The following is a 24,496-nucleotide window of genomic DNA, read 5'->3' as shown; positions in this document are numbered from 1 at the left end:
GTCATCAGTGCTATAAAGCAAGGCAGCGAGGTCATTACATCAGTTTTTCTTGCCCTAACCCATAAGAAGCACAAGGAAATGAGGAAAAATGGCCATGGTGGCCAAAAGCCACCATGGGAAGCCTATGTCCCCCTAGGGGAAGATGCTATATGGGGGTTGGAGGGAGGGAAACCAGGACTGCAACAGTGAATACACTCGAACATCTACATTTATGGTAAGTGTACACAACTGTACTATGTTCTTTGTGTTTCACTGCTGCAGTCATCACCTGTGGGAGGATTCCCAAAGCTGAGGAGAGGGGTGGAAGGAAAGGTTAGAGTTTTAGGCATAGGTCAGCAGGCTCTGCAGCACTGCAGAGGCAAACCCTGCCCTAGACTTAGAAAAAAGAGGGAGGTGGTAATGCTTAGTAAGGGTATGGACAGAGGTCCAGGTGGCAGCTTCCAAGATGTCCCTGGTGGGGACTCCTCTAAGGAAGGCTGTGGAAGTGGAGGCTGATCTACTGGAATGGATAGCCTTGGGGGGGGGGGGTTTCCCATGTTGTCTGTAGCAGAAATGGATACAGTGTGATATCCATTTGGAAATGGTTTGTTTAGAAATGGGCTTCCCCTCTGCCCCAGGGGCAAAGCTGACGAGAAGTTGGTCTGTTTTTCTGAAAGGTTTAGTACAGTCCAGATAATATCTGAGTTGTCTGTCCATGTCTAGTGAGTGTAGAATCCTTCCCCCCTTGTTTTGAGGGTTGGGAAAGAAGATGGGTAGGTGTATGGCCTGGTTGAGGATCACATCATATACCACCTTGGGCATAAAGGAGGGGTTAGTCCTCAGGGAGACCCTGTCTGCATGGAAAATGATGAAGGGCTCAACAGCCATGAGAGCCTGAAGCTCTGAAACCCTTCTGGCTGAGGTGATAGCTAGTAGGAAGGCAGTCTTCCAGGAGAGGTATTTCAATTCTGTAGAAGCAGCAGGTTCTAAAGGAGGTAAGGTTAGTTTTTCTAGAACATAATTCAGGTCCCAGGGTGGTGTGGGCGGCCTTCTGGGAGGTCTAATATTAGAAGCCCTTCTGAGGAATTGCTTAATCAAAGGATGAGAGAAGAGGGGTGGGTCTGAACTGAAAAATGGCAGAAATGACTGAGGCATGGATTTTAATAGAGAAAAATGAGAGGCCACTATTGAACAACTCGGCTAGGTAATCCAAGATAAGGGGGATGGAAGGATGGGAGGTACTGACCCCTTTGGACCGGCTCCAGGAGCAGAATCTTTTCCATTTTCCTGCGTATGATTTTCTGGTGCTGGACCTTCTGGCCTCTGTGATGATGTCTATGACCTGTTTGCTTAACAGGGACTCCTTGTTAGCTTTTAAGGTATAAGCCATGCTGAAAGACTGAGAGTCTGTAAGTCTGGGTGCAGTATCTTCCCCCTCCCCTGGGTCAAGAGGTCTGAGATCAGGGGAAGCAGCTTGGGTGGCTGTAAGGCCAGGCTATGCCGCAAGGGGTACCAATGCTGTCTGGGCCAATCTGGAGCAATGAGGATGGCCTTTGGTCTCTCCTCCCTAATTTTGATCAGTACTTTGGGAATAAGGGGCAGAGGAGGGAAAGCGTACACAAAGAGGGCGTTCCAGGGGAAGGTCAAGGCATCCATCTTCCATGCTAGGAGGTGATACTCCCTGGTACAGAACTTTTGCAGCTGGTGGTTCAGGTGTGATATCCACTTCCGGTGTCCCCCACTCCTGAGTGATTTGTAGAAAGATTTCCCTGTGGAGCTGCCATTCGTGAGGGTCCAGTAAGTTTCTGCTTAAGTGGTCTGCCAGTGTGTTGTTGACCCCTGGAGGTGGCTGCTAATCTGCACAGGGGGTAAGACTGCCCCCCCCCCCATTTGTTGATATACCACATTACTGTGGTGTTGTCTGTTTTTATAAGAAGAACTCCTGGCCTGAGAAGGGGCTTGAAAGATGTCACAGCCTTTTGTACTGCCATCATTACTTTCCGATTGATGTGCAAGTGAAGTTGCTGGGCATCCCAAAGACCTTGGGTGCACCTGCTTGCTAGGTGAGAGCCCCAAGCAATGTCTGAGGTGTCGGTGGGATGGTCTGGCTGGTAGGGTGGAGGATGAAGGGAAGATCCTTGTTCCTGGTACAGGCCTCTGCCCACCAGAGAAACTCGGCCCTTATACATGGGATAAGAAGGAGAGAGGTCTCTAGGGGCTAAGAGTGTTGGCACCAAAGGTTCTTTAGATACCACTGAAGTTTCCTCATGTGAAGCCTGGCCAGAGGAATGAGAAGGATGCAAGATGCCATGTATCCCAGGGCTTGTAGGAACTTCCTTACAGTAAGATGACTTCTGGAAGCCAGCTGGATAAAGTAGAGAGGCAGTAAGCTCTGCATTACTGGGGATAGGAAGGCCATTTGGGATGCTGTGTCTAGAAGAACTCCCAAGAAAATGATCTTTCTGGTGGAGTTTTGCTTTGATTTTTTCTCGTTGATGGTAAACCCTAGGGAAGTTAGGAGTGATTTGACAAAGAGAAGGTCTTAGAGCAGCTTTTCTTTGCACTCTGCCTGAATGAGGCAGTCATCCAGGTAAGGGTAAATGTGTATATTTCTTTGTCTGCAGAATGCTATGGCTGGGGCCAAGCATTTGGTGAATACTCTGGGTGCAGTAGATAAGCCACAGGGTAGCACACAGAACTGAAAGTGTTGTGAGCCTGTTCTCAAGTGCAGGAATTTCCTGCACAATTCCCTGATGGAGATGTGAAGGTAGGCATCTTTTAGGTCTAGGGTCACTAGCCAGGCATTTTTGTTAGCATGGGCAGCAGCTGCTGCAAAGTTAGCATTTTGAATCTGGGGACCACCAGGGAGGTGTTCAGAATGGAGAGATCCAGGATGGGGAGCCAAGTGCCCTCTTTTCTGGGAACAAGGAATAGTCTGGAATAAAATTCTTTGCCTGTTTGATCTGAGGGGACAGGTTCTACTGCCCCCTGGGATATGAGAGTTTGTACCTGTTTCAATGCCTCTGCCCACGGATTTGGAGGTATGTCCGTGCACCCTCTTGGAATTGGGAATTCGCTGAAAGAGAATTTGTATCTCTGAAAAATGATCTTTAAGACCCATTGGGCCTTTGTTACAGAAAGGCAATTGTCTTTGAAGAGGGAGATTCTTCCTCCTAGTTTTTGATGAGTGAAGGGAGGGTAGAGGGAGGAGGGGGAGTTATTGTGTTTGCCATAGAAGGTTGGCTTAGAACTCCCTGCTTTAGAGACGGAAGTGGTCCATTGTTTGCTTCTCTTCTAGCCCTGGGATAGGGGCCCTGATGGTCTGTCTCTGAGGGGCTTACCTTGGCCCTGTCTGCTAGGTGCAGGGAAGGCCCAGTGCTTAGAGGGAAAGTTCCTGCTGAACCTGAAAGGTTGTACCTGAAAGAAATCTTTTACTGTTTGCATTGATTTTGCTTTGTCTTCCATCTTTTTATGCACCTCTTCTGTTTTTTCCCCAAACAAGCGCTCCTTATCTAGGGGTGTATCAATAAGTTTAGACTTGACATGATCAGGGAGAGGTTGTTCCTTCAGCCATGCATGTCTCCTAATAACAGACCCCATCATTGCTGCCCTGCTAGAGGCTTCTAGGGTGTCATATCCACATTGTAATGAGTGTTTGGCCACTTGACAAGCAGAGTGCAGTAAATCTGCTAATTCATTTGAACTGGCACAGTCAGGAAAGGTAGCAATTTTCTGTTTTAATAGCTCCAAAGTGTGCTGATATTTTAACATATGGAACTGACAATTGAGTGCTCTGATAGCTAAAGTTGCAAAGGTGTATACTTTTTTATCCCATCTGTCTAGAGCTCTGGTGTCCTTGTCAGAAAGAAGAGGATTCTTGGCAGAACTAGTCTTAGCCCCTTTTGGTCCCTGTGTAATGACCTCTAGGTCTGCAGCAGGATTTCTGTACAGGTATTTGTGAGAATCCGGTACTCTGTAGTACCTGTCAGGTTTACTGGGAGCAGGAGGGAGGGTGTCGGGGGCTAAGCTGGATTTGTGGAAAACATCATCCACCACTTCTAAAATGGGGGGATGGCCAGGGGTCTGTGCTGCGGCAGGTCCAGAAACTCTCTAAGCCTTTTCTTAGACTGTGGGAACTCCTGGGATTCTCACTGGAAATGTTCCCTGTGGGAGTGAAGGGTTTCCCCAAAGGAAAGGTCCTTTGGAGGGGAGGCAGAAGGGATGGATTCCTCTGCATCTGAATCCTCATAAGCAGTTAAGGGATGCTGTTCCTCTTCAAAAACTGAATAGTCAAGATTCCTCAAAATACTGTTCTGTCATCATTTCTGGAGAAGGGTGCCTTTTCCTTTTAGAAGTTGTGACCTAACTACCCCCGGATAAAGGAGATGAGATCCTCTGCCATTTTAAGCATTTGTGCTTGGGGTGGTGGAGCAGTAGCAAGATGGTGGCTAGAAGCAGATTTCCTAGGAGCGGCCTGGCTTCTAGGCCTGAGAGAATCGGTAGTCAGAAGAGAAGACGTCAGTTTCTGTCTAGATTCGGTAGTGCAAAAGGCCTCCTCGGAAGCCGGTGCTTGCGTCACAGTTCCGGACCCAACCGAGGCAAAGACAGCCAAAGGCTCAGAAGATGAAGAAGATTTCTGCGGCATACTTGACTCCGAAAGGGTCTCAGTAGAGGCCTGCGTAGATATCGAATCAGGCATCAGGGGTTGCAAAAGCACCTCACTGAATTCCTGAGAACTGGCGACCTGCTTAGCGGTAGTGTCGTCGGAAGACTTAGCCTATCTCTTTCTTTATCTCTACTTTTTTTCGGAATGTCTACAGATTGTTGGCTGACGGACACCATATCGGAATGCGAGGATGGAACATGAAAATAACTGTCTACAAAAAGAGCTCTACGGCGAATGGTTCTCGCATTAAAGATGGCACAGAACCAGCAATGGGGGACATCATGGTCTGGGCCTAAACAAGTGACACAGTAAGAATGGAAGTCTCGGTGTGGGATCTGCTTTCCACAGGCGAGACAATTAACTTTTTTGGACAACGGTTAATGCAAAAAAAAAAAAGGATCCCAATGGGGTACTTAGCTTTAGAGTTTTAAGCTGAAAATTCAACTTCTGGTAGTGACCGACCGGCACTCGTGCGAACTGCTTCTGCTATGGGCTCCATAGCAAGAAAGACTGATGTAATAACGTCGGCTGCCTTGCTTTATAGCACTGACGACCTGACATCAGACTACAGGAGACTGCAGCCGATGCAAAAAAACATTGACTCTGGTAATCGGGCTGGCCGAAGGCTACAACAGCAGGGATAACCCACAGATGATGACTGCAACAGTGAAACATGAAGAACATCACTGTGTTCATCTTTTAAATATGTTACTTCAGTGTAATTCTATTGTAATCATGTTTTCAGAAAATGCACTTCAGAAGTCTTATAAAACTGTAGATGGTATACATAATCATTCTTAAAGAACAAAATTAGAAACTGGATCTTATCAGTACCCAGAACACGCACAGAACAGATCATGTAGCAACTACCTACCAGAAACAAACAAGACATGTCTCAGTGTAATTGTTATGTACTGCCAAGCATGCATTCAGGCTTTGCCCCATAAATGTCTTTTTTTCTTGCTATACCTCTGCAGCTATCAAAATAGTAGCTGTGGGATGTATAAACTTGGCCATTTATTTTCATATGATTATACTGTTTGCAAAGGCTGACAAGTGGAATTTCTAGACATTAAGGCAAACCTGAATTTAACATGACTCGGGTGTTAAGTGTTGCAATTCTACTCCAGCAATCACGCTTTTTGTTTTAGATTATCAAGGAGGTTACATGATACTTCCCTGTGGTTAAATAACTAGCTTTTATGAGCATGGGCTATGACATCTTCTGATACAAAGGCATATTTAAGTCACAGGAGTAAGTCTGTGATATTTTTGCAAAAGTTTAATTTCGGTAGTGGCCGCCTGTGTAAAAAAAAAAAAAAAAAAAAAGTCAAATTACTGCTCAGGTTAGACCGTGTTCAGACACCCAAAGCACATTTATTGTTTTCTATGAATCCCCTTCAGTGTATGCAGCAGCAGCAGCAGCAGACAGTTCCCAGTTCATGTAATGTTGAAGCACACCATGCAGCAACTGCAGGAGAGAGCGGCAGGTAACTATCGAAATCAATAGACAAGCTGCACTTATTGCCACTTATACAATCATGTGCGACTAAACTGCTTTAATGTGAAAGGATCTGTTGCCATGGCATCACTGGTACATAGCCAAGGTCGGTTACAAGAGGCTGAACATGTGTTTTTCCACAATCCTTTCTTCCTTCTGCAGGCAACATTACAGGGTTGTCCAGTACATTCTTTACAACTGGAACTGTTTTCTACGAAACATATTATGCCCTAAGCTGTGGTAGAGTGCCATGTTTAAAGGTCAGCTCCTAAAACAGCACAAAATCACAGTATTTCCAAAAATAATGCAAAAGCAATAAACTTATCCAAGCAATTTTTAAGAGAGCATAGAATTCTTTACTACCTAGCTTCTTGGGTAGGCACTAAAATACATAGCAGCGTTAAGTTTCTTGTTGAACAGTACTACAAATTTGTATCTAATCTAAGGGGGCAGCAAAAGCCAACACATTCTGGCTAGGCTTATAAATGCATTTGGGCAGATAGCATAGTACCTGCCTATGAACCTATGTATGCAAGCAATTTCTTTCTTAAAATAGTATCAACCTAGCTAAACAGATAAAACAGAATCCCTACCTTCAGTAACTCAACATCTAACATGGGTGTTCTGAGTGTGTATGAGAAGGAGCTAGAAAAAGGAATGAGTGAAAGAAACATGATGATGTATGAAGCGTTAAGATTATATCCTGCAGTGATGTGGATTTAAGAGGCACAGAAATTTAGAAATTCAGGTTTTTGCCCTGGATTTTGTCAGGCAAGAGCACAAAACCTAACAGCACACCAATCATCTCTCACATTGAAACAAAACCAAACCAAAGCTGAAAAGGCAAAGCTCATCAAACCTAAAAAAGATTTCAACCCAGATTATGCCAGGAAGGGATACAGGAGAACAAAACATCAGCTATACTTAATCATAACCAATGTCTAAAAGGGATGAAACCCACCATATGCTATGCAAACTAATGAATTTTTCTACTGCTGCACCATTAGAGAAGGTCTGCTGTGACAACTTGTGCACTGCACTGTCACTTGTGTATAGCAGTAGTGTGCAGAGAGGCATCAGTATTACTTAATTACCCCACCAGGTATTCTGGTAGCATCATTTGTGCTCTGCTTCTGGGGCTCATGCTGCAGTACTTCTTCCACATAAGGGAATAAATGAAAAATTAAAAGCATTAATGGTGATGCATATGTAACCCAATGGGTAAAACACTACTAAAGTAACAGGGCACACCAAGTCAGGGTGGAAGTTACATGTGTACCCCAAATGAGGACACCAGCGGTGTCACAAAAGACTCAGTACTGGAACAGCTCTTTGGAATATTCTTCTCAGATATAAAAGTAGGTACTGAGCTACAGACAGCCAACTAAGATGACAACTACAAACTGAGTAGCATCATTTATTTCAATGAAAATGTCTTTACTCTCCAAGTTAGTTTACAAAAACTACACATGTGAAGCAGTAGTAACAGCTTCACTGTTAATGTTAATAGATATGGAGTTAAAAGGTTTGGCAAAAAGGTCTGTAATTATACTTACAAAATAAAAGGTGAAATCATAAAAAAATTAGACCATCATTAAATGAATGATGCACAATTTTAAAAAGCAATTTAATATTTTATCAGTGTACATATTTATCAACTTAGAAAAGCAGACTATAGCCTATGAAATTAAAAAATGATGCATCTAGTCACACAAGGGAGATCACTGAATCTCTTCGCACCTCTCTCATCTAGCCTATTACTAAATTTCTCTTTCCAAAAGGCTACGTAGAGGGTGGCCTAATCCTGGTCTATAGGCCAATGTCCAGTCTGGACCTATCTGAAAGTCTATGCCTGGAATACACCATTGGGGGACTAGCATCAAACTGGTTAACCTAATACAAAAAAGACCATTAACAACAGAAAAAAGTAGCACATACCTTACACATTGGCTTTTAAATTTAGGGAAATGCTTTCCCTTAAAATCAGAACTCAGCCATTAATTCAACATAATGTAATATCTCTGATATATATATATATATATATATATATATATATATACATACACACACACACACACATTATATATATATATATATATAAACATACACACACACACGTTATACACTTCAAAACATCTAAAACACATAACATCAAATTTCATAACATCGAAAATGTGCATCAGAACATCGAACACTACAAATCACATAAAAAAATAAGATCACCTCCACATATAACACCACCAAACTACTAAACACATTTTTTACTATGTTTCTGCAGGGAGACAAGCCCCCCTGCACCCCCCGCAAATTAAATATACCAACTCCGAGATCGCAGTACAGTGGGAAAAAGTTAATTTCCTAACCCCACTGCATCACAATCACCATAAAGAATGTACACATAATGTCTATATCACTTTCCTGTATGACCTAAAAAACACATACAGAATGGCAAAATAAACACTATATAAAGAGTATTAATTCTTACACTATATAAATAATAACTATAGAAATAAAAACTACAAAATCTCATAGTGATACAACAAGATTAACAGATTAAATTATAACATTTACATATGTGCTGATACACTATTGCATATTATACATTTTTAGATGTTATGAGTTTTAGATGTTTTGGTCTCGATGTTATGAAATTAGATGTTATGGGTTTTAGATGTTTTGAAGGGGACCCATATACATATATTTATTACACACACCATATCTATACCATGCATGTACATCTATGTAGATCTAAACACATGCGCACACACACACACCAGCCCATTTTATCACAGATTTGTTTTGCCAGCTGGGTCTTATGCCCTCCAGGCAGGGGTGGCTCGTGCTATTGGTCTGCAGGACTGCAGCCCTCCCAGCTGTGCAGACCTCAGCTGTAAAACTATAAAATAAAACAAAAAATAAATAAAAATAAAAACGCGAGTCCCGGAACATCGCGCACATGTGCGACTGCAGCATTCGGACTGCTGGTGAACCAATCTGGAGCATGCACACAGAATCCAGACTGTCTCCACCAGCAGTCCAGAGTATGAATACAACATTCAACTCCACATTTTCCCAGCAGTCTATGCAGTTACAACTGCATAGACTGGAAGGGGATCGGACTGCAACATCCGCAGGCAGGAATGACTAGGTGCTCTTGCGGGAAGGACAGGTTCAGAACGTGGGCTTTACTCTGCAAAGTGTGTGTGTTTGTGTGTGTGTCTCTGTATCAAATGCCCCAGTTGCTACATGGTGGTGGGTAGAGAATAAGGCTTGAACCCTGTACCTTGAGGCCAAGTGGCAAGAGCCTGAATTCCCTACCCACCACCATTTATAAAAAATTGTAGATTTTTTGCCTCATATTTGTTCTGCTCCTCATAAAAATCTGTGGTTTCTGTATTTTTGTTTCTTAACACAGTCAGTAGTGCAGTGGTAGCATTGTTGCCTGAGAGCTACAGGTTGTCTGGTTTGATTCTTGGTTGGGGTGCCTTCTGTGTGGAGTCTGCATGTCCTCCCTGTGTTTGTGTGGGTTTGCTCTGGTGTCCTCCCATTTTACAAAGACATGTGTCTGGAGTGTTTCTGCTGAAAATTGGCTTTTGTTCCAAGTCAGACTTTCCTGGTTAACAAATGTTAAATAAAAATGACAAGCATTTGAATTTCAGACGTCATATTCTTCAGAAAGTACACAATAACGCAAAACCTATTATTATAGCAATTTTCTAAGTTTATAAGATGGATATTTGAAATTTGTCCCTATTTTGGGACTGTATTCCCACATTATTGGGTTCGTCCAGGTTTTTTTGCCAAGGTTGAGAGCTATGGTGAGAACTTGAATTCACTGAATATGTTTGGGGGCTGTATTCCCCCATTATTGGCTTTGCTCAGGTGTTTTGTGCTAAGATGTTGACAGCTATGGTGAGAACTGCATTCACTAAATGGTACCCATTTAAAGTTTCAGCCTTCCTCTCTTTCATAAAACAGATGGTTTGGCACAGTGTTTGGCATAGTATGTTGCTCTGACTATTTTGCACAGGATCCTGGGTTCAATACTTGGCAGTGAAATTTATGGTGGTAACACAGCATTTTATTCTAGCAACTTTCCAACATTATATAATCAATGTTTAAAATGTGTCCCTGTTTTTTGCCTCCCCCTTAAATTTTGGCTTTTTCCAGATTTCTTGTGTTGCAAAGTTCAGAGATAAAGCTGAGTGTCAAGTAGATTTTACAAGAAGCTGAGAGCTGCAGGAGAATAAAAGTTTAGTGCTGCTTATGCTGAGTCTGCTTGCATTGTTAATAGCATAACAGGTAGTGTACTTGCTTTTGATGTAGAAGGCTGTGGGTTCTACTCCCACAGTAGGTAAATGCATTGCTGATACTGTATTGTATTGTAAAGGGGGTGGATGCTGCAGTCCTTTTTGGTGAAGATACCTAGTAACTATATGAACGTGTTATCAGTTTGCCATCCATTCCCTATTGCAATATTACTAGCTTATCGTTTTTTTAATGCAACATAGGCAATTTATTCCTCAAGGGCAACATGCACTTTATTTGTAAATGAAACAATGAAATATAAAGTTGTTTGCTAGCAGCAACCTCTTCATTAGTTACAGATTTCTTTAATGTGGAATTATTTAGATGACTTTTACTTCTTCAGAGATTGTGCATATTTACTGATACTGGTGGACTGTAGAAGTTTGAGTAGACTTTTATGATATAAATGTTCTGAATTGGGCAGTTTTGTCATTATTGGTGCATGCATTTTGTTTCATTGTTTACTGGAAAAATGTTCAAAACAACAAATTTAAAACACCCTCTAACAACTGTACTATATTGTACAAGAAATATAATTTAATAGAATCAGGAAGGTGTATCAAAGAGCACGTGTACGTTTCGTGTGCAAGGGGCCTATGATTTGAAAACAGCCCAAAGTTGATCTTTATCTACCACTGGCAACATGTATTTTCTTTGAATGTGGGCTTCAATGCTGTTTCAGTGAATGTGAGTTTCAAGGGCAGACAAGTTTTAATGCTAATAAGTCTGTTTTCATTGTGAGATTGCATCGCTTTGTTTAGCAGATGTTTTAGTGTTTGTGCTGTAAAATGCAAAATAAAATTTTCAAATGAAGTCCAAATCACTGTAGAAGTAAAGTAGTATGCACATTAATGTTTATGGTAAATGGGGTGAAATAGCCAAGTAATGGTTCATTGGAATGGTTGCAGGGGGGAGGCTCCATTCGACCATGATTTTGTGAGGGGGGAAGGGCGGCAAACTTAAAGACAGCCCCAGCTGAACTATACCTCTCAACTGTCCATATTTTCACAGAATGAATAGATTTTTGCTTCTTATTTTTGGTTTGTTCCTCATAAAATGTGTGGTTTTCTGGCAAATAATTTAGAAATTAAGTCACTAAATAATGACAGACACTGATTTTCAGACTTCATAACCTTCAGAAAAATGCATGCTAAAGAAAGACCTGTTATTCTATCAACTGTCTCAGTTTATACAACAATTTTTAGTACTGTTTATATGTTCCCCCAGTACATTTGGCCTTGTGCAGATTTCCTGCATTAACAGGTTGAGCGGTCCATGTAAATAAATTGCTTTATAGAATTTGGCATATCCAAACCTCTCAACTGTCCCCAATTTTGGCTCTAAATGTTGCTCTTCCCCTAATAATCCCGTCGCAAAATGGCAATTTTGGAAGAAAACGTGGAGGGTTTACAATTAAGAAATAACTGTAATAATCAGTTATAGATTACTTTTAATTCAGAAATGCATGTAGATTCTTTTATTTTTGTCAGCTGCTCAAGGTAGCAGTACTAATATTAAAAAAGTGTCCCTTCTTTGACAGGTTTCCAGCTGTATTGTGTGGCTATTTTATATTTTTCCATCACATTTTTGGTCCATTTTTCAAAAAAATTGTGTGTTTTTTGGCAAATTAGTGGTAAATCATTAAAGACTGAAGTTAGAAAATAATGACAGACATTTGAGTTTCAGATTTCATACCCTTCAGAAAAATTCATACTAATGCAAGACCTACTATTCTATTATCTTTCTAAGTTTACAAGAGCAATATTTAAAAAGTGGCCTTATTTTTGGGCCTTTGTCCCACTTTTATGTCCGGCTTTGTCCAGATTTATTGCTCTGAGGATGAGAGGTATGACAAATGTGTCAGGGCCATCAGTCAGCCAGAGACGTTTCAAATTGTGACATACTTGTTGCACCCTGCTCCCCCATGTAGTGACTCTGTATGTGTCCAAGCAAGGCAAGGAGCAGTTATGCAGTGTAAATGTGCAGAGTATCCCCCCCATCCAAGGTAGACACAAGTACTACTTTTATTCTGTCCTTGATTTTGCGAATTATCTGGTTTCTGTCATATTTTTATACTGTTGATTTATGCTTATTATTACTCAGAAAGTGCCTTTTGCTCTGTGTTTAAGTAGCAATGCTTTAATGACTATCAGGTAAGCTTGTCTGAGATTTGCTACTTTCAGCATGTTACTTGGTACTTTAATAAAGCTGAATATAAATTATAATTATAATTGCAGTGCAAGGAGAAGTGGTTTGAGTTGAGTGCTGCTTGTTTTTCTTATACTTGATTTTGACTGGCATTCCAGTAATGTATTTAAAAAGTAATTTACTTTTTCATGCCTCACAATCTTTTTGTTTCCATCTAGATATTAAGTAAACTTTCATACAGCCAATGCACTGAAATATTTTTTTCTTCTACACTTCATTTTGTCTTGATTGGACTCTCATAATGACGGCTTGGTACCCAGGACAGAGTATTTAATTAAAGTTCCAGTTTTTGTGGTTTTTAGCATAGCTCCTCCCCTTTCTAGTTGGCCGCACCCTTGCCCATTGGCCCCACCCATTCAGTTGTCTCCTGCAGCCACCCTTTGATTTGAAGTCACCAGCCGCCACTGCCTCCAGGACCCATGTTAAAGGCTGTTCTGGTGTTTTGGTGGAATGGATTTCACTGTCATGGTGTAGCTATTTACTGACTGATTATATGAATGCCAAATCACAGTTAATATTTTATATATACATACATATACATAAAAGCTCTCAAATCTTCCAGTTCCACTCTCAAGTTCAACGAAGATAAAAGCTAGAAGGCAAAACTACTCGTCTGTTATGAGTTTGCTCCACAAACCCTAAAATAAATGGGGATTTATAACTTATAACTTGAATTTGAGAGAGAAACTGGACAATTCAAGTGTTTTTTTCTTCTGGATATTCAATAACCGTACACCTGTTTGCCAGTTCATGCATTTCCTGTGGAATACTACTGTGGTATATATCTGTATCTAATGCATCCATTTATCTGTGTGTGTGTGTGTGTGTGTGTGTGTGTGTGTATATATATATATATATTTTTGTGTGTGTTGAGTTTGCCTTAGGTGTGTGTGTGTGTGTGTGTGTGTGTGTGTGTGTGTGTGTGTGGGAGTGTGCTACACTGATTGATAAAAAGAAGTTATGTACTCACCATAATGTTCCATGTTTGTTGTCCATAATCTCGCCTTCATTCTTGATGGTTGGGTTCGGAACCGAACATCGGTTCTGACTTGGCCGCATACTAAAGCTCGAGAGCTTTCACTGGCACGAGGCTATACCCTATCCCATGATGCTTGGCGACAGTTACCCAAATCTCATTTGCAAATACCCATCACTAGACTATCTAACCCACTAGGGTAACACAATAATCCTATGTGCATGTCTCATGAGGCACAAAGGGAATCAGAGAACTTATGATCAATTCCAAAAATTTCCTCTCAATCCTCCAGGAAGGGGAAAGGAGGGTGGGATGCAAGAATGAAGGTGAGATTATGGACAACAAACATGGAACATTATGGTGAGTACATAACTTCTTTATGTTAAGTTGTCTTATCTTGCCCTCATTCTTTATTGTTGGGACAGCATCCCCAGCACCTTCTTTCTCGGGTGGCTCAAGGGAATAGACTCTTCAGAACAGTGGAACCAAAGGAAGCCCTGTTCCAGGAGGCCACATCTACTTTGTAATGAGTGATAAAGGTATGAGGATTGACCATGTGGCTGTAGCACAAATTGAATCTAAGGGTAGTCTGGCTTAATTGCAGTGGAAGTCGACATAGCTCTAGTCGAATGGCCCCAAATTTTTCCTGACAACTGCTTATGCTGAGAATTATATGCATATGTAATGGTATCTGTAAGCCATTTGGATAAAGTGACTTTTGAAACTGAAGTTCTTTTCTATTTTCCAAGAATGAGACAAATAATTGGTCCGATTTTCAAAACTGCTTTGTCCTGTGTAAGTAGAAGTGTAACTGCCTATGGGCATCCAATTGGTGAAGCTTATATTCTGCCTTGTTGCCATAGTTGGGGAAAAAGACAGGCAGTTCAATAGACTGATTTAAATTGGACTCAGAACAGACTTTGGGCAGAAAGGAAGAATTAGTTCTGAGAGAGAGAGACTGTCTGGAAAATCAAATAGGGAGGACGGATAGTTAGAGCTTGCATTTCTGAAACTCTCCTAGCTGAAGTAATGGCTGTTAAAAAGACTCTTCCATGTTAAGAGCTTTAGTGGGAAAGAGGCACCGCTGGCTCGAAAGGGGGGAGAGTTAAAGCAGTCAGTACCAAACTTAGATCCCATGGAGGTGGTGTTTCTCTTACTGGAGGTCTTAAAAGGAATGTACCTCTGAGAAAAGCTTTGCATAATCTATGACACATTATATTGGATCTCATGTCTCCTACGTGGTAGTTCGATATGGCAGCTAGTTGTATTCGTATAGTGGCCGCAACTGCTCCTTGATTAAAAGTTGCTGATAAAAATTCCAGAAATGTAGTTATAGGGGCTGTAAAGGGATCAATATTATTTTTGTCAGCCCAACAAGAAAACCTTTTCCATTTGCTAGCATAAAATTTCTAGTAGAAGTCTTGTGCGATGAAACTAGAATGTGACGCACTGCTGGGGACATGTCTGGAAGCCTGGCTAAGATGGGAAGTGGAGAAACCAAGTTGTCAGCTTGAGGGTTTGAATGGTGGGATGGAGCTTTCCTGACTGATGAGTCAGAAGATCCAGTACTGGGTCCAGGATCCAAGGCTCCTCCTGGAGAGTGGGCCATAGGAAGGGGAACCATATCTGATGAGGCCAGTACAGAGCGATGAGAATTAGCCTGCAACTCAACAATTTGGCTTTCTGAAGAACTCTGGGTATTAGTGGAAACAGGAGAAATGCATAAAGAAGTCCTGGGGCCAATCATGAACAAGTGCATCCCTGGGTGACTCTCTCAGAGGGGGAATTAGGGCAAGATAGCTGCTGCATTTGGCATTCATGGATGTGGCAAAGATGTCGCAGCAAGGCTGGCCCCACTTGTGAAAAATTTGGTTCACAATTTCCTGTTTCAGAGACCACTCATGAGGCATAAGAACTGCTCTGCTTAATTTGTCCACTATCACGTTGGACTTCCCTGTAATGTGTGTTGTGATCAGAAAACACTGAGAAGATATTGCCCAGTACCATACTCTTTGAGCCTCTCGATAGAGGGGGTAAGATTTGGTTCTGCCTTGTTTGTTGATATACCACACAACGGACATATTGTCTGTCTGAATTGCAATCATATATGGTGGAAGAGAAGTCTGGAATGCCTGCAACACCAGAAGCACCGCTCTCATCTCTAGGACATTGATGTGCAAGTGGTACTCGTGTTCCTGCCAAGTCCCTTGGACAGTCTGTCCCAGATAATGCCTCCCCACCCTATCTGGGAGGCATCTGTGGTCACTGTAGCTATGGGTTGGAGAAGAACAAATGGTCTACCTATGGTTACCTGGGTGGACTTAAGCCACCATCGTAGATCCTTCTTGCTGGTGTCTGTAATGAGGCTCTTGTGTGACATGGGCAATTCCTGCATGGACAACTGAGCAAAGAGTAGCCACTGTAACACTCTCATGTGTAGACACGCCAGAGGAGCTAATGTTATTGCAGCTGCCATTGAACCCAGTACCTTGAGAACAAACATTGCCTGTGCTTTCTTTTTCATCAGCAAGATAGATATTTGATGGTGCAACATTAGTACCCTTTCATGAGGCAGTTTTGCTACCATGTGTTTAAGTCTGCTCCTATAAAGGTAATATGCTGTGAAGGCAACAAGGCAGATTTTTCAAAATTTATGGTAATGCCTAGCTCTGAACAGAGATGAATGGTAGTGTCCCTTGCCTTGGTTAGTAGATGCTCGGTGGTGGCGGTTAGGAGCCAGTCGTCTAAGTATGGAAACACCCGGAATCCTAAATGCCTCAGGTGAGCCGTGACTACTGCCATGCATTTGGTAAACACTCTGGGGGCTGTAGTGAGACCAAAGTGCAGAGCTCTGAACTGGTAATGACTGGCTCCCAGCAGGAAGCATAGATATCTCCTGGATCGCCTGTTCATCTTTATTTTATAGTATGCATCCTGAAGATCTATTGAGCACATCCAATTATCTTGTCTCAGAAAAGGGAGTATAGACTGCAGTGTTACCACCTGGAACTTTGCTTTCTTTAAGGACTTGTTCAGTTTGCTGAGATCCAAAATTGGTCTCCAGTCCCTTGTTTTTTTGGAAATAAAAAGAACCTTGAGTAAATTCCGGATCTGGTTTGGTCTGCAGGGACTTCTTGGATGACTCTTTTTTTCTAGCAACCTTTGAATTTCTAGAGTTACTTGATCTCTTTGACCGGGTGCTATGTCTGGGATGGATCTTGATGGAGGGGCTGGAAAAGAGAAAGGAATGTTGTATCCCCTGGATATGATTGACCATACCCATTTTTCTTGAGTGATATTCAGCCAGGCTTTTGGGTACACTGATAATCTCCCCCCAACTGGGGAGTCTGGATGTTTCCTCTTAGAAGTTCTCTTACGAGGGACCTCCTCAGAGGGGTACTCTGGGAGGTCTCAGAAGAGAGTGGCTCGCCCATTGGGGCATCCTGGGGCATTGGTTCTCTACACTTGGGCTGGAGAGATGGTGTAGAGGTTGACACTGGTCCCTTAGGGGGAAGAATAGCTGAAGCCAAGGGTGGAGCATTCTCAGGGGAAAGAGCACTCCTCATCACCTAGAAGGCACCACGATCCCAGCACGAGACAGCCTCTGGCTCCGAGGAACCTAGAGATTTCCCCTGTGCCAAGGAGGATGGCTCCGAGGCCGATGTGGGTGCTGAACTCACCTACGCCGAAGCCCCGAGGGGAAGAGTTGGATCTAACAAGGGTCCGATTCAGCTCTCCTCCCCAGAATCAATAAGGGAGTGTCGGCTTCCAGATTCCTCGATAGAAGACAACATTGAAGAGACTGGAGCGGAAGTCGGGACCGAGAAGCCAGCTGTGGATCTCGAACCCAACGGTTCCACCACAAGGGCATCCAGGCACTCTGGCTCCGAACTCATCCAAGTCAGAGGAGGAACAGAAGATGAGGCAGATACGACTGTCGACTCCACTTCCATTTGGGCTGGGCTCAAAAGAATTTTTGCTAAGGCTGTTGTTCAAAGCAACCTCTTGACCACCTGCTCCACATCATCGTTCGAGAGACTCCTGGAAGATCGAGAGGAAAGGGCGGAGGATCTATGGCTACCAGCCACCGATTGCAGAAGGGATGACTGTGGCACCGAACGGATTGGCTCCAAGACCAGTGACCGGCTTCTCTTTTGGCTCTGAGTTTGCTCCGATAATGCTGGTGGGGCCGATGGATATTTTGACTTCTCGGGTTCGACAACCTGCGGATACAAAGCAACATATTTCTCAGGCTTCTTAGCTCAGAAACCAGAGATGAAGAAGCAGATTTTGTAATGGATTTTTCAGAGGAGGATTTTGAGGACTGTTTCCCTTTGATGTCCACATCAAATGGTCCCCCTTCAGTAAACCTCTGACAATCAGTTTATTCTTGCATTCCTGCAGGACCCTGGAGCTGAAACCGTGGCAGATAGAACAGGAATCCTGCAGGTGAACGGTGCCCTAAGCAGTAGATACAACTTTTGTGCTCATCTGTTAGTGACATCTTTTGTGTGCATGAATCACACTTCTTAAATCCAGATTGCTTAACTTCTTTAGTAGAATATTTAGACATATTGAAAAGATTTGTGCACCACAATAGACAAGCACTATAAACACAGTACGCTAATCCAAGGTGCAGCCTTTGACAGTACAGTAAGGTACAGAAAAGCACAAATATTAGAAACAAAAAATAATACTTTTTTTTTTAAATAAAGAGGGAAAGAAGGGCTAGAGGAGAGGTCTCTAACTTAAACGATGATCTCTTCTAGCCAGAGGAGACTTCTCTAAATTAAATGACGAAACCTCAGAAAAGGATGTAGAAAGGGGAAGGAAGCCCTCTAACTAAAATGGGCTTAAAATAAACGGGACAAAAAAGAAATCCTCTAACTTAAATGGATTCATTCAGGACCAACTAAAAAAGCCAAGGATAGGGTAAAAAGAGGCCTGCGACAACAACAGTCTACACAACCAATGCTAAAACCAGTGAAAAACCAAGAGTAAAGACTTAAACTGCCAAAGTAGACTACAGTGCCTTAAAGTAGAGAAAAACAAGATTTTTTTCCCAAAAAAGGTATCAAAAAAACTATGAACTAATCACATAAACCCAATACTAGCCTGAGACAGTGAAAAGCAATCCCGAAGCAGCAAGTGGCAAATGAGATCTGGGTAACTGTCGCTAGGCATCATGGGATAAGGTATAGCCTTGAGCCAGTGAAAGCTCTTGAGCTTTAGTATGCGGCCGAGTCGGAACCAATTTTCGGTTTCAAACCCAACCATCAAGAATGAAGGCAAGATAGGACTACATAACATCAAGTATTTTCAGTTCTTGCATGTCCTGATTATTTTATCACTACAGTGAATGGTACAGACTGGCTTGTTTTTTTTATTTTACTATACTATATTAATCTTTTAATACTGTGGCTGGATTTATTGTTTTGGGGTGATGTCTGATCAGTTACATTTTTGAGGAGTGTTTTATGTTTAGTTTGATGGACTTAATTACATTTCCTCCTATTACAGTCTATGGGATACTAAATCTCACTTGACATGTTTATGTTTTTAGGATGATGTAATCAACCTATCAATACTTTCTAGATGATATGACCTATAGATGTTAATACTTGCACTGTACACCAGATATTTGTTTTTATTCCATCCACTTGGGGTTCAAAGTAAGGGCAGATATATACAAATGTACCCATGAAATACCACATAGGCAGCAATCTACTTAACACCGAATGCGTGATAAGAGACCTTGGGACCCAGGTGGACAGTAGTCTCTCCTTTGATAGTCACATCGCCACAGTACTCAGGAAGTCCTTCTACGTGGCACACCTCATCATAAAAGGGTTCTCATCCAGGAAAAAATAGGTCATTGTTCCCCTCTACTTGTCACTCATTATAGAGTACAACGCCCCTTTTGGAATGTACCTCACAAGACATCTGCAGCAGCTGGAAAGGCCACAGAAGTACCTCACAAAGAGGATTACTGGCCTCAAACAAATGCCCTACACTGACCACCTCAAAAAACTCCAGCTTTACTCCATAGCATATTGCCTACTCCGAGGTGATCTCTGCCTAACATATAAAGCTATGTCAAACCCAGAGCTGTTGGATATGCTACACCTAAAGAAATCCCAATCCCTCTGAGCTACACGCTCTAGGGACCTAAACCTTGTCACCACAATAAACAGGACATGCTGGAGGGATAGATTCCTGTCCCAGAGACTTCCTATACTCTGGAACAAGCTACCCATCTATGTCAAGCAAAATTCTTCATTAGCACTCTTCAAGAAAAATCTTGATGAGTGGATGGGAAATAGGAAATGAACCCCGGGGATCACTTCTGTGTCTCTGCTGGACAGTGGTACATGAAAATAACTTTCTTGAGTGGCGTAAGCTATGGAACCTTGCTGGCTAGGCTTACGTAGGCCCTTGTGCCGATAGCCTAGTACCTACCTATGAACCTATGAAATACACTGTATATATGAGAAATGGAAAATATCAGGGTGGCATTAAGGCAATCACGTTTTTTGAAGGCTAGTTGTCCATAAGACTGACAAATGAACTTGAGAACCTCTGAAAAAAGTGACTGACTGTGTTTCATCACAGAAAACTATCAAAAGTGGTAATACCCTACTGGTAGGGTGCCCTAAGGTCATGTATCTTGGCCTATGGTGTCCAATAACTTGCAAATGCTACTGCCTGAAAGAGTAAATCCAGGCCTGCAGCACTTTCTCTGCAATCACAGATGCTTAGGAAAACACTTGGGGTCTGGGAAAGTGGGCAGGAACAGGCCCTAAATTTACTTTTCCACAAGAATGTAACATTCAACAGGCAATCAGGTGTCTCAGTAGGAGAGCTGTTCTCCAGTCCAGTGTGGAGGCAGTTTCCTTCTAAAACTACTTATCCTTCCTTTTATTGCATGCCCTAATAAGACCATACTTTCTTACAGTCCAGCATGGTTTTATATGTAGGTATATCTCCTCCCCACCAATAAACTGCTGGAAGGGAAAAGTTATGCTAGAGCATGTTTTCTAAGCAATGTCTTGCAGGTTTTCACCATTTTACTGTAACACTCTTGAAAATGTAAATTTTCAATAACAATTATTTTAAAAAGTTAATTACTTTTGGGCCATCCAAGGCAGAAGATGGAGGTCAATTTTGACAGTTAGAATTTTTCATTCCTAATATTTGTACTCCCTGGGAAACAAGACTATTTTTCATGATAATTATAAAAGTCCTGAAAATTTTTGATGCATATACACTGTTAGCTGGGGACTAGAATTTGATAAGACAGTATAAACTGGATATGGAAAATTTTGTTAGCACTACATCTCACAATGATTGTTCAGAGTTCCATGATCGTATTTCAAATACTTAACCACTCCTCAATGTAGACATCTTACTTTTTTATCTCCTGACACAAATCTTTGTCATACTGGTATATTCATCAGTTCATTTAATGATATAAAAATGAGCTCAACCACCTTTATATACGTGTCTGCACTTATGCACAATGCCAAGTATATGCTTTGGAATAAAGTCCCTTCAAAAATGTGCACATGGTCTCCACTCAGGTGTCTTCAAAGTACAAAGTACACAGAAAACAAGGAAAGGCGGCAATAAGATTTTCAAAGGCTAACTTGGGGAAAAATCTAAAACTTTAAACAAACAATGGAGTCAAAAGCTCCATTCATGGAAGTGTTTTTTTTTGTGGCAAACTACATTTCTTCTGAGAAGTAAATGGTGACATTACTCACTGTTATGACTACATCCACATTGGATTACTCAGAAATCTGTCTCAGTTGCAAAAACCTTAGTATAAATTCTACAACCAGATCATAGCAAAATGTTAAAGGGATATTCTAAGCCTGAACTGCAGACAAATGCAGAAAAGTTTCATTTTTAATCTGCATAACCTGATGCCTAATAGAAGGTGCAGTGGTAGCGTTGTTGCCTCACAGCAAGAGGTTCGCCCATTCGATTCTTGGCTGGAGTGCCTTCTGTGTGGAGTGTGCATGTCCTCCCTGCGGTTGAATGGCGTTCGAAAGACATGCGTGAATGGGCGTGCCTTCGTTGAAGGTTGGGCATCGGGCTGGCACCTTGGCACTGTAAAAATCTACTGTCAATCATTAGCGGACCGGAGTTCTGCTGTGGTGACCCCTAACCGGGAAAAGCCGAAAGAAGAAGAAGAAGAACAACATAACCTGAGACCTAATGGTATGGTGATGCAGTCTGTTGCTGACTTGAATGGGTGTGCTGTGAACTGTGGATCAGCTTTGAGTCTGAATAATGCACTTAAAGACAGACTCATGAAAGGCATTCATAGTAAAGTCTGCCAAAGAAGAGTACTTTTTGAATCAAATTTAGCATTTCCAAAGGCATACATTATCTTAAGTATGAAGACCACATATAAATATACAATTCAGTTAAGGAAGCGTAAGGCACAGACTGATGCTGTACACAAATTCAAAACACAGTCACATCCTGCAAGAGGTAAACAATTTTGTGGTAACTAACAGTAAATAAGCACGCTCCACAAGTACGCAGTTATAAAGAGGCAAATTTTACAGCCATGGAGATGAGGCATAAATAATGAACATGTCTGAGTAAAGTATGGTTTCAAAACAAGAATAAAAATAAAAATTCATGGCAAAAAGCACTAAATAATATGAAAAGATTATCAAGCATGTTAATGTAACTCTGGATTACCAATGCTTGGCAAGTTCTCAAAAACAGAAATAATGGTCTATATTTTTTTTTCAAAAATGACAAAATGGACATGGAATAAATAGAAGTGCAGAGATACCAACTGAACATGAAATAATGTTTCATGCACTACTCCCTAAGAAATGTTTACAGAATTCTACTGTGAAAGTTTGCACATGAACACGGCAGAGCTTATCGTTAAGTAAAATATAGACTGCTACTATACAGTATGAAAAGTAGGAAGACTACCTGAGTTTGGTTATGGTATAAGGTGATAGACCAGCAATGTCAGAAGAAACCTGTTACAAAATTAATGCTAAAGTTTAAACAAATTAAGATGGTTTAAATTCTCCAACTCTTTTGGGTTTCTAATACTGTTACTGGAATGGGTCCCATTCCTAGGTCAAAGTATGATTAAATTTTGTGAAATGAATATTGTTTCAATCTTTATGTTAGTCAAAAGTGCTCTTTGCAGTACCACAATGTGCCCAGAATTGACTCCTCCTGCAATTCATATGGGGTTGCATGTACCTGTAGCATATCTGAATAAGACTGCAAATTCTTTTTTGAGACCCATTAATCCTATTACTATTGGAACTGTCTGGATATCCTTTTTCCACACTGCCCTCATTTCTGCCTGCAAATCCTTGTATTTTATGACGTTGTGTCTCTCTGTACATAAGACACTGTAGTCACTGGGTGTAGCAATTTCAATGATCAATGCTACTTTTGTCTTCTTTTCAGGGATTACTATATCTGTTTTTTTGCATCTATTTTCTGTTGGTAATCAGTGATCCCACATGATATAAACTTCATCATTATCCATAATGCTTTGTGGTGCATGTTTACAATGTTTTTCAGCTACTTCAATATTTTAATGTTTGTACTATCCCCAATGAAACAGTCTTGCCACACCATTATGCCCTTCAGTATACATGCCCTCTGACTTTAGTGTATTACACCCAGCAGCAAGATGTGTGACTGTTTCTAGTTCTGTTATACAGAATCTGCATTTGCCTGCTTCTCCCACATGCTCAATAGACTTTTGCAATCCATTGTGTACGTAGTGCACTATCCTTGGCCGCCAGTATTAACCTTTCATCTTTTGGTTTAAATTCACTTCTCCTTAACTATTCCTGCATGAGATCCTGATTGACATGAAATTATTCCATGAGTTTCCTGTACTTGTAACCATAGTTATGCCTTTTCCACAGTTCTTGCTTCTAAACTGATCCTTATCCTTACATTCTTTCATTTTTTAGCACATTCAGTTGCTGCCTGATTTTTGTTTACTTCTGGTTTGTTTTCCATTCCAGCTTGACACTGATATGCTTCTACTGCACTAAGCAGGGAAAGTCATCTAAGACTTGTTCTGTTCATGTTTCAAAACTTTCACTATGTTTGGATCTAATAAAGTCAGTAGATATGCATGTAGGTCTATGATTGCAGATCTATACGTGTAATCAACTTTGAGGAGGTCCATACCTCCTACAGAATGAGGAATACATAATCATGGTATAGACTGATTTTTATATATTATTTGATAAGCATGAAGCATTTTTCTTGTTTTCCTGTGAACTGATCCAATATCTTTTGAGGTCAGTCAATTACCCCCAAAACTGTAAGAACAGGAAGAGTAAATTGGATTATAGCTTGGACTTTGTTCCTAGATGTTCGGGCTGTTTTTCAGTATTAATTTTAGTCTTCTAAAATATTCCTTGTTGAGATTTGCTCACATTTGTTCATGTTTTATTGCAGATCCTTCATCATTTTTCAAATATTTATTCACTCCCTCCTGCTCAAGTTTCTTTATGACACATTTCTCTCCCAGAATGATATTTTCTTTGTGCTGCAGCTTTCCTGCTTTAAATGCAACTTTTCCACATTTATCAAGACTAAATGACATTCTTATATCACCTGAAAAAGTTTTGACCACTTTTAGTTGTGCTTTTAGCATATCATCTGATGAACTACACAGTTTTAAAAAAATTCACAAAAAGAAGACGAGAAGTCTTTATACTTTGTTGTTTTTTTGGGGAGCCAAATTGTAACCATGACCTAATCTATTGAGTAGATAGCTTAATGGGTTAAGGGCAAGACAAAAGAGCAACAATGACAGTCACCCTGGAATATCCCCTCTGAATTT

At 41.3% G+C, this 24,496-nt stretch overlaps 1 protein-coding gene across 1 annotated transcript in view; it reads right to left on the bottom strand.

Annotated features, from left to right (window-relative positions):
* The window catches only part of PDSS2 (decaprenyl diphosphate synthase subunit 2), a 1,587,149-nt gene that overhangs the window by 104,900 nt on the left and 1,457,753 nt on the right, over positions 1-24,496 (bottom strand). The window lies entirely within an intron of this gene.

The sequence above is a fragment of the Protopterus annectens genome, chromosome 1.part0, assembly GCF_019279795.1.
Source record: "Protopterus annectens isolate FY-2018-M chromosome 1.part0, PAN1.0, whole genome shotgun sequence".
NCBI classification, from domain to species: Eukaryota; Metazoa; Chordata; order Ceratodontiformes; family Protopteridae; genus Protopterus; species Protopterus annectens.
The sequence above is the reverse complement of the archived record's forward strand: the minus strand, read 5'-3'. Positions and strand labels throughout refer to the sequence as shown.